This window comes from Bos javanicus, chromosome 28, assembly GCF_032452875.1.
Source record: "Bos javanicus breed banteng chromosome 28, ARS-OSU_banteng_1.0, whole genome shotgun sequence".
Taxonomy (NCBI): Eukaryota; Metazoa; Chordata; class Mammalia; order Artiodactyla; family Bovidae; genus Bos; species Bos javanicus.
This window is the reverse complement of record NC_083895.1, coordinates 35,344,127-35,359,266: the sequence shown is the minus strand read 5'-3', so window position 1 is coordinate 35,359,266 and position 15,140 is coordinate 35,344,127. Positions and strand designations below refer to the sequence as shown.

At 48.2% G+C, this 15,140-nt stretch overlaps 1 protein-coding gene and 1 long non-coding RNA gene across 2 annotated transcripts in view; both read right to left on the bottom strand.

The window, feature by feature from the left end:
• The window catches only part of RPS24 (ribosomal protein S24), a 255,733-nt gene that overhangs the window by 59,599 nt on the left and 180,994 nt on the right, over positions 1–15,140 (bottom strand). The gene's annotated exons all lie outside the window — the stretch shown is intronic.
• Positions 1,681–9,203, bottom strand: LOC133240498 (uncharacterized). Its single transcript, XR_009734239.1, has 3 exons — positions 8,964–9,203; positions 7,476–7,618; positions 1,681–5,379 (listed from the first exon to the last, which is right to left on the bottom strand). It is a non-coding gene; the product is annotated as an uncharacterized LOC133240498 (long non-coding RNA).

Sequence of the window (15,140 nt, the reverse complement as noted above, 5' to 3'; positions counted from 1 at the left end):
GCCTGCAAGGGATCTCGTGTGTGTGCTAAGTCACTTCAGTTGTGTCCAGCTCTTTGTGACCCCATGGACTGTAGCCCGCCAGGCTCCCCTGTCCATGTGTTTCTCCAGGAAGGAATACTGGAGTGGGCTGCCATGCCGGCGTCCAGGGGATCTTCCTGACGCAGGCTTAAACCCATGCCTCTAATGTCTCCTGCATTGGCAGGCTGGTTCTTTACCCCTGTGCCACCTGGGAAGCCCACAGGGGATCTTGAGGGAATTAAAATCACTCAAGTGAACATAGAAGCCAATCAGCAGAATCCATGTAGGGGTTCCATGAAGGTCAGAGGTTCCAGTGGGTTCCATATGAGCTTCACTCTGTGTAGCCATTGTTCTCTCCAAGCTTGTGCTCAGAGCGTCCTAGGGGCTGTTTAATGGAAAGGTCTGGCTCCACTCCAACCTCATTCATCAGAATCTCTGGGGTACAACCCATTGGTTACACCGATAACCTCCTAACCTTAGGAGCCCTGGGCCAGGGCCTGACACAGGCATGCAAACCAGAAACGCAGAGTCATCAGTGTCCAGGCTTGACAGGCTCTAGGATGCTGACTCACAGCTCTCACAGACAATGACCAAAGCTCAAGTGCCAATATCTTCATTTGCAGCTGGTTCTGCTGTCTGACCAGCATGTCCTCTCCCCGAGGACCAGCGATACAGGAATCCAGGGCACTAGAGTGTCGCTAGGGGAGCCCGTGGCACCAGGCTGTGACAATCCTTCTTCACGACAGAGGCCAGGTGCAGCCATTCAGGGCCCTCCGACACGTGCCCCTGGGCCACCCTAATTCCTCTGCTCCACTGGGCTGGTGAGACTCCATGATGAGCACCGCCTTCACATGCATTCGGTCAGTTGGTCAGTGATTTCCAAGCTTTCCTGACCCACTGCCTCTTGAAGGGATTTTGTGTCCTTGCTTTGCTCCATTTTATGACTTAATGTCTGGGTTGAGTGGTCAGAGGGCCACTGCATCCCCCTCACATTCAGATTCTTGGGTACACTTCACACTTTTAGGGTACTGCCTCGTCCCCATTCACAGATAAGGGAACCAAGGCCACCCAGAGTAAATGTCAGACCCGAGGCCACCTGCCTTCCTCCTGGGAAAGGCTGAGGTCATTGATAGCAGAGACAGCCAAGAGGGGAGAGGCTGGCTTGGGGGCAGCAAGGCCCTCCTCCACCACCACCCAGTAACCTGAACACCCTCCCACCCTCCAACTCCTTAGCATCTCTCCATCCACCAGGTCTCCAAGCCAGAAGCCTGACCTCCTCACTCTGCTCAGTATGGCTGCAGCCTCTTCCCACTGGCCATCTCCACTCCCACCAAACTCAGCCTTTCCCAGGAGGAAGCCATGTGCCCTTGGACCTGACACCCACCCTGGGTGGCCTCACAGCTGACGAGATAGTCGGCCTGCAGCCCAGAAATCCCGGTTGAATGACCCTCCCTGCCACTGTCAAGTAAACTATCAGTCAAGACCCTGAGTTTCAACATAAGTCAGCTAAATCCAAAAGGCTACTGTGAGGCTCCGATAGCAGAAGAGGCTACAAGCAGTGTTCTGGCTTCAGGTCTAGCTGGATCCAGAAGCTTGACCCACGCCCTCTGGACCTGTGTTTGAGCTCCTGCTCTTGGTTCTCCGTCTGGTCTGTCTCTGGGCTTTGTTTTCCTCTGTGCGATTTTCACTCTCGGGCACACTCTCTCCACATGTGGGAGTCTCAAAGCTCTGGGTTGACAATATCACAATCCCAAATCCTGAAGGAGAGAGCTCTCCTCTCCAAAACCCCTCAAGAGTACCAGCATTGAACCAACTTTGCCCTGGACCACTGAGAGTACCTGGGGGAGTCAGATGCACTGATGTACCGGGCCTGAGTCACATGCAGTCTCTGGAGTTATCACACCCCAACCACATGGACTCGGACTGAAGATGGAGTGGATTCCCAAAGAAAAGGGTGCTCTATTGCCAGAAGAAGGAGATGACTATTGAGCCAGCAATTAGTATTTTCTACTGTAATGAGCAGAGCTCTCTGTCTGGATCCAAGAGGAGGAGGTGAGGATCAGAGGCCGTCTCGGTCCAGGCCATACCCAAGGAGCAATAACCCATTCTCCTCCTTATGACTGAAGCAGCTTTGCTAGCACCTACAGAGGGCACTCTCCCCCTCAACAGAAGATACCCCAAAGGTTTTAGGGGATGGTATTTGGTGGGGATGAAAACATGGAAAGAGGAGCAAGATGGGAGAGAACGACTCACCAGGCTCCTAATCCTATTAATGATTATGGCAAGAAGGAGCTGAATTTGACAGAACATGGTCACGCTCAGAAAGAGCCATGGGTGGCTGTTTTCTGGGGCAAAGGAGAAGAGGTGTTGTGAGAAACCAGGTCTTTAGGGAGCAAAGCACAAATGAAAGGGGAAGAGGAGACTTGGAAGAAGGCAGAGAAGTGAGGCTGGGCTACAGGTGTGGCCCCTTCAGAAGGATGAGGACACAAAGCTGTTCAGAGACCTGACCGCTGCAGAGCAGAGCACCACAGGTCTCAGGTTTAGCACCTGCTTTTAATAAACTTCCTTCTTAATTAACAGCAGAGTACAGGATGGGGAAAGAGACTGCCAGCTAGAAAAAGCCAGGTTAGTGCTCTGACAGTTCAGACTTCCTTCAGGGCCAGTTTGAGCCCGCCCTGCACACACGTGCTCTCCCCTAGCCCTCAGGAGCCTCCCTCCTCTCAGCTCCTAAGCCCACCCCATCTCATCTGTCACTCCTGTGGTTCATGAAGGATGATCTTGTCTCCCTGACTACATCTTAGACCAGTTCATGACAATGCATACGTAAGTCAGAACCACCTAGGGCATGGGTTAAACATGCAGGCCCTGGGCCCATCCTTGAAGATTCTGACCTGGAAGTCTGAACAGGTCCTGGGCGTCTGTGCTCATGGGCTCACGACAGGCTCCCTTGAGTGTCCTGAAGCAGAGCCGAGTTGAAGAACCGCAGTCAGAAATACAAGGGTTACTAAAGCAGAGAGGGAGATTCTCCATGACATGAAGGTGACTTACTAGAACAACTTTGACCTGAATGTCCAGGACATGCTACTTGGGGTTTTTTTCAATAAAACTTTATTGAAACAGGGCCAAAACCACCTCATTTACATATTGCCTACGGCTGCTTTCAGGTCTTGGCAGAGTTGAGTCCTTGTGGCAGAAACCATATGGCCCAGAAAGCCAAAATAGTTACTATCTAGCCCTTTCCGGGGAAAGTTTGCCAGCCCCCGAGTTCCGAATTAGAAGGCAATCTCTGAGTTCCAAAAATATATCTCTTGGTCACAGATTTAGAGCCACAAAGACCTGCTTCTTCCTCTCTTCGCACAGCGGTCATACCACCTCCACTGTTGGGACTGAGTCATGGTGTCTGTTGTTCTACATACTCAGAATCCACTGCCTCCTTCTGGAAACAACCTCTTACTTTGGGGAACCCCTTGCCCTGATTAGATGGAATCTTAATGCAACTGTCAGTCAAAACACACTTCCTTCTTATCTTGGTAGCTGAGCCGATCCCATACTCTCTCCCTGCATTGGGACCTTGAGCTGAGAAGGGAGGAACTGACAGCCTTTAGATCTCCTTTCATCCTCATCATGGAGCCTAAAGAGGCAGCAGGGAACCCAGTTCCCAGGTTCCCAGGGCTACCCTGCTCTGCCCATCAGAGTTGATTTTTCAACCTTTTCTGTGGTTCTATGGATGGCCCCGACTCCTCCCAATATCCCTTTTACCATAAATTAAACAGTGCTTACACCCCAAAAAGCCCATTTGATGCCAGATGTGGGGATTGGACTAGGCGATGGGATCTACCTGTTTCACAGATGGACACCTGGCCTCTAGGGAGGAAGGGGACAGGGGACAGGGCTCTAGACTTTGGTCCTCTGTCCTCACATCTCCTCTAATTACAATGCTACCTACCCCTACAATCAAAGTCAGGAGCATCAGACAATGTCAATCCCAAAATCTTTTTCAGAAATGAATAAATATACAACAAGGAGCACTCCTCAGACAGCAAGCAATGATGACAACTCTGTAGAAAGAATGAACCCCAGCAAGAACTGTGTGTGTGTGTGTGTGTGTGTGTGTGTGTGTGATGTAATATCAGGAATTAAAAAGCGTCAAGAGATCAAGTGGGAGGAACATGAAATGTGAATGAGATGAAAGACATATTTCTGCGCATGTAATAATGACTCTAATGAGTCTTCTCTCCAAAGTCCCGCATCATAAAGTACAAACGCAGGGAAGGGATCGGGGAGGGGAGTGGAGATTGCGGGGGGAGGCTTTCATGTGCAAGCGAGATTAGCAGGTGGGTGGAGGAGGAAAAGACGAGAGCAGAAAGAACTGCCCATGCAGGGCTGTGGGCCCCGTTCCCATCACTGGCCTCCCAGGAGGTGCCGTGGTCATGGAGGCAGCCGGCAGACCCCAGAGCACTGGAATCCCACCACCCTGTAGTTGATGACCTGGGCCTACCCCAGCCCACTTGGACAGAGGCGATGTAGGTGCCTTCCAGCTGGCCAAGTCCCTCTGCCAATGTGGCCACCTAAGTAGGAGCTCATGTTGGCATTTCTTGGCCATTGCTGAGGTTCCCCAACTGGCCAGGAGCAATTATGCATGGGGAGACATGGCTGGGCTTTAAAGGCAGACGGAGCATGGCTACCAGCTCAGGCACTGTCATCCCCTGGTGTGGGACTCTGAGCAGGTGACAATACGCTCCAGCTTCTTCAGCATTACTGGGAGGTTCAACGAGACAGCACACATAAGCCTCTCAGTCCAGCCACAGAGAAGATGTTCCCCAACCATCAGTCCCCTTCCCCCCAGCCCACTCTGCTGTCGGACAGGGAGCCACCCAGTCAACAGCTGCCACCAGCATCATTTGGCGCCCATCACCTCATGTGATGTTCACAGAAGCTGGGAGACAGGAGAAGCCTGAGCTGCTCATCACATCAGACAGAAAAAGATGCAGCAGCAGACTGGTGGGTAAGAAAGGCATCTATCTCTGTCCATCGCCTCCCTGAACAAATGGTAAGGCAAGACCCCGTGTAAGGCGCATCCAGGTGGAGCCAGCCCAGAGGCCAGGTTGCAACAACCTGGACAAGGTGCATTTCCATGACAACCTCTCCTTCCACAGTCATTGTCATCTTCCTCCCACTTGTGGAAACCCTCAAAATGCCCAGGCCAAGCATTCATTGCCCTCCAGCAGCCAGCTCTCCCAGGTGACACAAAAGAAAGATCTGTGGCTCTTCAGGCATGGCTGAGCTCCATGGGGACGAGCAAATGGCCACAAGAGGCAGAGCCAGAAACTTCTGCTGTGTTTGCATCATCAGGCCAACATGCTGGGGAAATAGCAAAGCATAAATGGCACTTACTGTGAATCAGGGACTTTAGTACACTAACTCATTTAACTGCTGGAAAATTTTATAAGATAGACATTACTATTATCTTCATTTTACATAAAAATAATCCAAGGCACAGAGAGGCTAAGCAACTTGTCCGTGGTCACACAGCTAGTAAGTGGTGAAGGTGGGATTCAAACCCAGGTCGTCTAGTTCTGAAGTCCCCAAAGGACTTCATGGTATTAGGTAAGCCCATAAGAGAAGGGGGCTGGTGAGAGGAGGGCTGGGAGGTAGGGATCAGTAAGTCCCACCTGAAAGGAAGCAGAGGGTGAAGCTGGAGGATTATTCTGTTTGCTGTCCTAGATGTCACTCAGGAGAGGCAGGTCAGGGACTGGGGCTTCAGAAGATGACAGAGTCCTGGACCTTCTGTGACATCTCAGGGTTGTTCTTTTCATGGTCTGCTAACTGTCCACCTGTCGTGATCAGCAACCATGCAGTTAAACTACAAAAGCCTATGTCTTGTCGAGGAAGCAAGCTGTGTGCCAGGCATGGTGGAGCAACTGTGGAGGATGAAATGGACGTCCATACCGCACAGGAGCCAGGGCAGGATGGGCTGGAGCACCAGGCAGGCCTCAGAAAAGGGGCAGGAGAACCAAGCCTGTTCTCGTATCAGGATCCCAAATGTACTTAAATAATGTTTTTTGTATAATTACTGGTTTAATGTCATCCAATTGGCTCTAAGTGAGAAAGTGAGCAAATGGATGTCCATCTTGTTAAACTCACGTCCCAAGGTGCTTGGTTCAGAGCCTGATGCATAGTAGGTACTCAATAAATATTTATTAAATGAATGAGCAAAGAGAATAAGTATAAGCCAGTGTTTCTCAGCCTCAACACTACTGACATTTGGGGCTGGATATGGTAGCTGTCCAGACTTCCCTGGTGGCTCAGACAGAAAAAAAATCCACCTGCAATGCAGGAGATGGGCTTTGATCCCTGGGTCAAGAACCTCTGGAGAAGGGACTGGTTACCCACTCCAGTATTCTTGCCTGGAGAATTCCTTAGACAGAGGTGCCTGGCAGGCTGCAGTCCATGGGATTGAAAAGAGTCAGACATGACTGAGCGACTAACACACCAAAGGGTTGTCCTGTGCATTTCAGAATGTTAGCAACATCCATGGCCTCAAACCACTGCATGCCGGTGTACCTGCTCCCAGACCTAACAACTAAAAATGCCTTTGACACTGCCAGTGTCTCCTGAGGGAACAGGCTGCCCCTAGTTGAGAACCACTAGTATAAGCCAATATCCTTGGGCAAGTGCCATTAATTGAACAAAGGAAGTCAAATTGAATCTACTCATTCAATGGGCAGGAGGGGAGCTGAGTACCAGGAGCCAGAAAGGGGCTGAGAAAAGAAGGCATGAAGTCAGGGCCACACACAGAACACCCACATGATTATCAAGGCTGGAGCCCAGTTTGCCTGTTCAGTTGTGAGACATCGGGGGTGAGTTGCACCTATTTGAACACACAGAATCGGGGCAGGTGGGGATAAGAAGGGTGATCAGGGAGAGAGACAGACTGAGACCAGACACTGGAGTGAGGACAGAAACGGTCCCTGGCTTGGGCCTGAGTACAGATCGGACACAAGAAGGCCCTGTGTGGTTCCTGACACAGGGACTTTTGACAGGTGGCCTTGCTACAGAGACCCTCTCTTGTCTGCACTTTGAAGCTTGCCCTGTGAGACATGGCCTCATGCCCAGGAGGCCTGTGGATGAGGTGGTCTCAGCAGACCTCCTCGGAGGGATTAGCCAGTGACATTACAGCTACATGATGGCCTCGTTATTATTACACACACACTCTCCCTGTCTAAGCTTCTGCACCCTGATTTGTTTATTTCTGAAAACTGTTTCCAGCAAGACACCAAGCTGGGCTGTGAGAGATAGCACTGACTCAGCCATTTCCCCATCCTCAGCATAAAAGGGTCTAAAAAGAATAATTTAAGCTCCTCTGGAGTGAGATCATTTAATGAATCTTCTCGATGCTAAGAGGTTTTATATGCCTTTTTAAAAATCCTTCCCCAAGCACAGGGCTATGATATTACCTTGGAGAGTGGAGAGATGAAGTGATACACGTATGCACAGCACACGGGGAGGAAGGAGGTGGTTTCCTTGGCAACAGCATCCATGTTCTGGCTTCCCTTGGCTAAATTGGAATATATTGAAATATCTGCTTTGGGCGCCTCTCCTGCGAAGGGAAATGAGTGGTTTTCTATTTAGGCAATCTCAAAACCATGGGCCTGCAGCTGGGGAGCCATGTTCTGTGAGTCTGACACATTTGATGGGGGCAAGGCAGTTAGCAAGCTGGCAGATGTCCTCGGCCTTCGTCCGTAAAACCAAACCATCCTTTCCAGAGCCAAAGGAAAATGAATGCAGCAAACGCAGGAGGCTCAACTGGCCCAACACACAGGACTCCATGATGCATAGTCTTTGTGCTTCCGCTATTTTACTGCTTTCCGAACACGCCCAGCTCAAGAGATCAGGCTCTGACAGTCTGCACACAATGTGCTTAAAATGAGAATGGCTCTAAGAAAAATAGAGACCTACCCAAAAATGTGCTCAACTGATCTGCTCCAATCTTTGGCAATAGAGAGGCAAGTATGGATCAAAAGCATGGTGCCTGGCACACAGTAGGATGCCAACATATGCATTTGTGGACTTGGGGTCAGGTAGAGCTGGTTTTTTCTCCTGGTTTCACCATTAATATTCCACATGACTTAATACAAATTCCATAAGCCCTGTGGCCTCAGTCTCCTCATCTGTAAAGTGGGGATAGAATTTCTGGGAAGATTATATGTGGTCACCCATCAAATGCCTGGCACAGAAGGGGCATTCAGTCATGTTTCTTCTCATCACCAAGAAACAAGCAGCCTCTTGTTTCTTTAGGATAGAGAAACTTACCAAAACAGAGAGAGAACAGTATCTTAGAGGCTAGGAATAACTGCACCAAAGGAAAGTGCTTCTTTTCTATTTGGATATCTTTGTTCCTAGGGTGCTTTTGCAGAGCTGAAATGGCCCACGCTTGGAAAGATCTGGATAAGCAGGACAGAAGGACCAACTCGAGCCTAACTGGAGAACCAGCTACAAGCCCTAGAGGAACAGAATGGGCCAAAGACACTACAAGATACTGAGGTCCAGGCAGGCCAATGGTGGGGAACACTGCAGAGGCCAGTGGTGGCTGCCAACCAAAGCATCAGCCAACAGCAGGGCCCAAGGTGGGGGTGGGGGGAAGGGGGCTCAAAGAACAGAGGAGGACTGGCTCTGTGTGTCAGGGACACAATCCTTAGAACAAGGCTCTCTATTTCAAGACCCTCACAGAAGATTATTTTCTGCATAATTTTCTGCTCTAATATCTCATGCCCCTTATTGCTAGGAAGGTCTTTCTGGAGCCTCAGTTAAAATCATGCTTCCATTTAAACGTACACATCAGGACCAAAGATTTCCCATTAGAAGCACAGAGTTCATTCCTGATTCCTATATTGATGCTCTTTCTAGAGACCTCTCTGAATAAAAAACTGCATTCTGATACTTACTGTGTGACCTTGGGAAAAACCTTTATAAGCCGTACTTGAAGTGTACGGAATGACCACCTCTTCCTAAAGTCACAGGATTGCTGCAAAGTTACGGTTACCAGGTAGGCAGTGTTGTGAGTGCAAATATACCATCTGTGTCTTTATTCCTCCTGCCTGTATGTCTTCTGGCCATCTGTGAAACAAGGGTTTGTTACTTAGCTGAAGAATGTACAAGTAGGGGATTTTCTCCCCTCCCCCTGCCCCCCAGGGAAAGGTGAAAGGGAATTGAAAATGCAATAATTTAGAAGTTCCTCTAAGAAAAATTAACTACTACAAGTCATTTATAAATTTCTGAAAAAGAACATCAAAAGGGATATTTGCACTGCAGATATTGAATTAAGTTCTAAAGCTACAATAATTAAAACAGTGTGGTTTCAGCAAAGAAACTGGTAGACAGAGCAATGAAATTGACTCAATAGATTTGAAGTTTTTATATGCTTTTAAGACAGAATTCCATAGATGGACAAGGATAGGGTGTCAGGGGGCAATAAGGGGTCTCAAAGTCTGAAGAGTGCAAAAGGGACATAAATGAGGATGGAATGTGCCCCAGTGGGGGTGTTGGAGCCCAAAAGGGGTGAGGAGGGCATCTGAGGAGTCAGGGACAGCCCAGAAGGGGATATCACAGGCTGAGTAGAGTAAGGAGACAGCCACGCATAGAGGTGGGCCAGCACATAGTGTTGGAGCTTCAACAAGATAAGAAAGGGATCCTCACTGAGAGGCAGGGGAAGGGTATGCTAGGCAGTGACCACGATGGGAAATTAATTACATACACAGCATTGATCAAACAGTGGAATGTATTATAGACGATGGAATGGGAACCAATTTTCTCATGACGTAGAAGACAGTTACAACAATGGAAAGAGAGAAAGTTAGAATGTACCCATGAGGCATGGTTGGAATTGGAGACATTAAAGTCATGGTTTTATGAACATGTATGTTTTTAACATATAAAGATAAAATAAATGCAGATGCAAATGTGTGACTGCATGCTTATATTTGCATGTCCATGAAGGAGAACTGGGAGAAGCGACACGGCAGTGCTAACGAGCGCACCCAGGATCCAGACTTTGACTTCTAAGTACTATTCTCCACTGAAAGGTGCCATGCCCCTTAGAGAACTGGCTGATTCCAGGGACATCTTGGTTCACCAAAAGATAAGGAAGCACTCAAAGAATGATGGGGACAAAATAAAAGACACAGAAGCTCACTTGAAGGGGCACCTACTGGCAAAACTGAGGACAACTGAAGTACCAGAATAAATAATGACATTAATGGATTATAGTTCACTGATAATATAAATCTGTAAGTTTATATGATAAACATATACAAATGAATAAGTTGAAAGTTTGAAGAGGAATAAGATATTTACATAGTCTCAAAGTATCTCCCTGTGAAATATGTATTAATTTCCAAGGCGAAAGGTGATTTTCCAGTGGGCAGAGCTGGCAGACACCACCTTAGTCAAGTGATCAAAGCTTCACTCTGTAATGAGACCAATCCAGATCATGTGTGAGCTGATGGGATGCTCAGGATTTTCCTGGCAAGAATACTGGAATGGGTTGCCATTTTCTCCTCCAGGGGACCTTTCTGATTCAGGAACTGAACCCCAATCTACTGCATCTCCTGCACTGCATGCAAATTCTTTAATGCTGAGCCACCAGGGTAGCCCACCCAACATGGATAAGATGAAGCAAACAAGAGGAAACATGAAAAACACACTTTGATGGGCATTCAACAAAACAACTGATCTATGTTCTTTCTTCGACAGTGTCAAGGTCATGAAAGCCTGAGGAGCCATTTCAGACTGGGGACAGTAAAGAAACACAGCTACGTGCCGTGCATGATTCTGAACCAGATCCTTCTGCTGCAAATGACATTACTGGAACAATTAGCAAAAGTTGAATGATGTCTGAAGAATAGCTGGTACCCGTATTTCAGTACAAGGTCAGCGTCCTGATGTTGATGGTTGTATTGTGGTCATGTACGAGAAGATCCTTGTTGGTAGGAAATACACACTAAAGTCCCCAAGGATGATGGGCATCAGGTCAACAACTTACCCTCAAATGAGTCTGGATAAAAATGTCTTTGTACTGTACTTGCATTGTTTTTTATAAGCTTGAGATTATTTCAAAATAAAAGCAAACAACCACATAAAAATGTAAGAGACAAACTGGAAAAATGCAAATCACAGGACAGAAAAATAGTTACATCCGCAACATATAAACAATGCTTCACATTGTATTAGAAAAAAACATGAATGCCCAGATGGGGAAAAAAATGAAAAAAGATGAACAAATAATGCCAAGAAATAAATGTTCAGGAAACATGAAAAAGTTTACCTTCTCTGGAAAAGAAATGAAAATGAGACACTATAATTTGGGGCCCTTCAATTTGCAAAATATATTTTTAAATAATAATATTTCATCTTGGCAAGAGTGTGAGAAAACAGGTACTTTGATTTACAGTTGGTGGGAGTATAAATTCACACAATTGCAGAGGACAGTTTAGCGATTTGTATCAAACGCCTTAAAATTTTGCTAAGCCATTGCCCCAGTAAATCTATTTCTAGTAAAGTCTCCTTAGGAGATAGTCACAAATGTTCACAAATATTTATTACAGAGTTGCTTGTAAAGAGAAACAACTTAATTAAAGGATCAGATAGATTTACCACAATATATCCAAACAATAGAATACTATGACAACCATTAAAAATTATTCAATCAAATATTATTTAATGACAGCTGTGCATATAAATGTAGCTGTATTAGCATTAATATTTAAATTCTGGTGGCTCTGAGCTCCCACCTGCATAACTTCAAAGTGTTATCACCTCCCTCCACTAACCTCCCCCAGTTGTTGCTGGGAGATGCTGTAGGTGGCTCGTGTGCCCTCAGAAGCGACCCACTCCCCTGGGAGGACCGTGGGCAAATCAAAGAGGCTTCATGCACCCAGGACCCTCTACCTGGCTTGATGGGAACTGCCTGCTTCGGGAACTGCTCCCTGACCCCATGCCACTCTGCCATTCAGTTCTAGCCCCACAATGACACTATGCAGGACCTAGCCCCAAAGCCAGCCTCCCTGAGCTCTGAGTCTCACCACAACTTTTATTAACGCTTTTCAATCAGCTTCTGCCCCATCCCCTCTCCCATCAGGGCCAAAATCCAATTCTTCAGGCCAGACAGGGGTCTCCCTTCTTGTTCCACCCATGTGCCACCCTTCCAAAAAAAAAAAATCTCCTCCGCAAAACTGCAGAAAAGTAAATCTCCTTCTGCGTAGATAACTTCTGGGGGTGAGAGAGGCCATGAGATTTTCCAGCTTCTTCTCTGAGGAATAGACTTGTGAGTCACAGGGTGTGAGCATCTCTTGACTTCTCCATATAATTGCTTTCAGTAACCATGGGCCAATTTGCTCTCCTACCAGCCCCCGCCCCCAGCAGTGTGTAAGTAACAAGACCGGGATCTGTTTAGAAGGTTCAAAATGAGGACTGTCTCTGCCAGAGTGGCCTCCTTGGGCACATCTTCCTTGGCTGCTAGAGTTGTTCTTAGGAATAAAAAGTGATCAAATGGCACCCCTTACTTAAAAACACAAGTGGCAATCACCCCCATCTCGTCTTTGGTTGTTCTTGGTCCTCTCTGGGAAATCTGAGCTGTGTTCTTGGTGGCTCTGGATCAGAGAAGCATCTCTGAAGTGCCCTGGCAGGATCCCTGGGATGAGCCAGTCCCTCCTGCCCCTCTCACCAGGTGGCCCTGAGCAGGTCACTTCCCCCTGGGGAGTGAGGCAAGGGGATCCGGCTGGACAGTCTCTGAGGCTCCTTCCGTCTTCAAGCTGCATAACTAAATCTTTCTTCTGCCTTTGCACCTGGCAGACAACATCAGCCACAAATGAGCTCTTGGGGGCCACATCCTGGCTCCTGACCAATGCCCTCACCAAGTACATCATGCAGGTTGTGCAGTGGGATCAGATCAGATCAGATCAGTCGCTCAGTCGTGTCCGACTCTTTGTGACCCCATGAATCGCAGCACACCAGGCCTCCCTGTCCATCACCAACTCCCAGAGTTCACTCAGACTCACGTCCATCGAGTCAGTGATGCCATCCAGCCATCTCCTCCTCTGTCGTCCCCTTCTCCTCCCGCCCCCAATCCCTCCCAGCATCAGAGTCTTTTCCAATGAGTCAACTCTTCACATGAGGTGGCCAAAGTACTGGAGTTTCAGCTTTAGCATCAGTCTTTCCAAAGTAATCCCGGGGCTGATCTCCTTCAGAATGGACTGGTTGGATCTCCTTGCAGTCCAAGGGACTCTCAAGAGTCTTCTCCAACACCACAGTTCAAAAGCATCAATTCTTCGGCACTCAGCCTTCTTCACAGTCCAACTCTCACATCCATACATGACCACAGGAAAAACCATAGCCTTGACTAGACGGACCTTTGTTGGCAAAGTAATGTCTCTGCTTTCAATATGCTATCTAGGTTGGTCATAACTTTCCTTCCAAGGAGTAAGCATCTTTTAATTTCATGGCTGCAGTCACCATCTGTAGTGATTCTGGAGCCCAGAAAAATAAAGTCAGCCACTGTTTCCACTGTTTCCCCGTCTATTTCCCATGAAGTGATGGGACCGGATGCCATGATCTTCGTTTTCTGAATGTTGAGCTTTAAGCCAACTTTTTCACTCTCCACTTTCACTTTCATCAAGAGATGGTGATTTCCCAAGGTCACATCTGGGTCCTGCCTTGGCTCAGGGATGAAAGATGCATGGGACCCCCATAGCCTCATCTCTCTACCCTGGTTCCCTGAGGTGCCTCCTGCCAGGAGCCTTTCCATAGGAGTTCCAAATGAGAATCTTTGTGCCTTCTTTCTCTCTTGATTTTCTTCCTTACTGTGTTAACGAACAGAGTGATCTGACCTGAGTCCTGGCTGTCTTTTGGGCCTGTGTTGACCTGATCACTTAAACTCTGTGAGCTTCGGTTTCCTCCTGTATAAAATGATGGCAACAGCACCTAGCCCACAGATCTACTGTGAGGTCATAATCGCACAGATGAGATCACACACCTGTGGCACTTAGCATAGAGCCTGGCTTACAGGACACACCCAGTAAATGAAGATAAATACTATTAAACCAGGGCCCCCTGTGGGCAGTGTGGACCCCACCATGGCAAGGTTAGCCTGAGCTGGGAGAATTTAGCTCCTCCCAATTTGTTCCTGTTTACAGAGAAGGGCTTTTGGGAAAGCCCAGCCTGCTGCTCAGCACTGAAGCAAATGGAAAATGATCTCAGCCTGTCCTTGAGAGGAGGACACATCGGCCTGGAGAGGCAGCAGCAAGGACCAAGGGGCGAGGCCCACCTAGGGAGGCAGAGGCTCAGGCAGAAGCATCCAAGCCCACGTGCAGGTCCAAAGAGGCTACACTCTGGCACTTCTCACGAAGGCTTTGGTGTTTTATTTAACTAGATTTGATGGAAGGGTTTTTCCCTCAGAAATCCTCCTTGTACACTGTATGTCCCTCTCCTTGTACACTGACCACAGTCTGCATGCACAGATATGAGCACCCCTGGCAGGCCCTCACCCCACTAATGTAATCACCCTAGTGCAAGGACTGGGCTGAAATCATCCCTGGATTTCCATGAGACTAGTCCAGAGGCTTACATATGAGCACACTCAACAAGCAGGCTTTCCAGGTGGCCCAAGGGGTAAAGAAGCCATCTGTGACTACAGGAGCCTCGGTAGACAGAGATTTGACCCTTGGGTCAGGAAGATCCCCTGGAGGAGGAAATGGCAACCCCCTCCAGTATTCTTGCCTGGGAAATCCCATAGGCAGAGGAACCTGGTGGGCTACAGTCCATGGAGTCATAAAGAGTCAGACATGACTGAGCATGCACATAAGCACACTCAACAAACACATGTGTTTATCAAAAATCTTCAAGTATTGGGACTTCCCTGGTGTTCCAAGGGTTAATAATCCACCTTGCAATGCAGGGAAGCAGGTTCAACCCCTGAATGGGGAACTTAGAGCCCACGTGTGGAGGAGCAACTCGGCCCTTGTGCCGCAACTACTGAGTCTGCACACTCCGGAGCCTGCACGCCACGACTAGAGAGTTTGTGCACCAGAACAGAAGACCCCAAGTGAGGCAGCTGAAACCTGATGCAG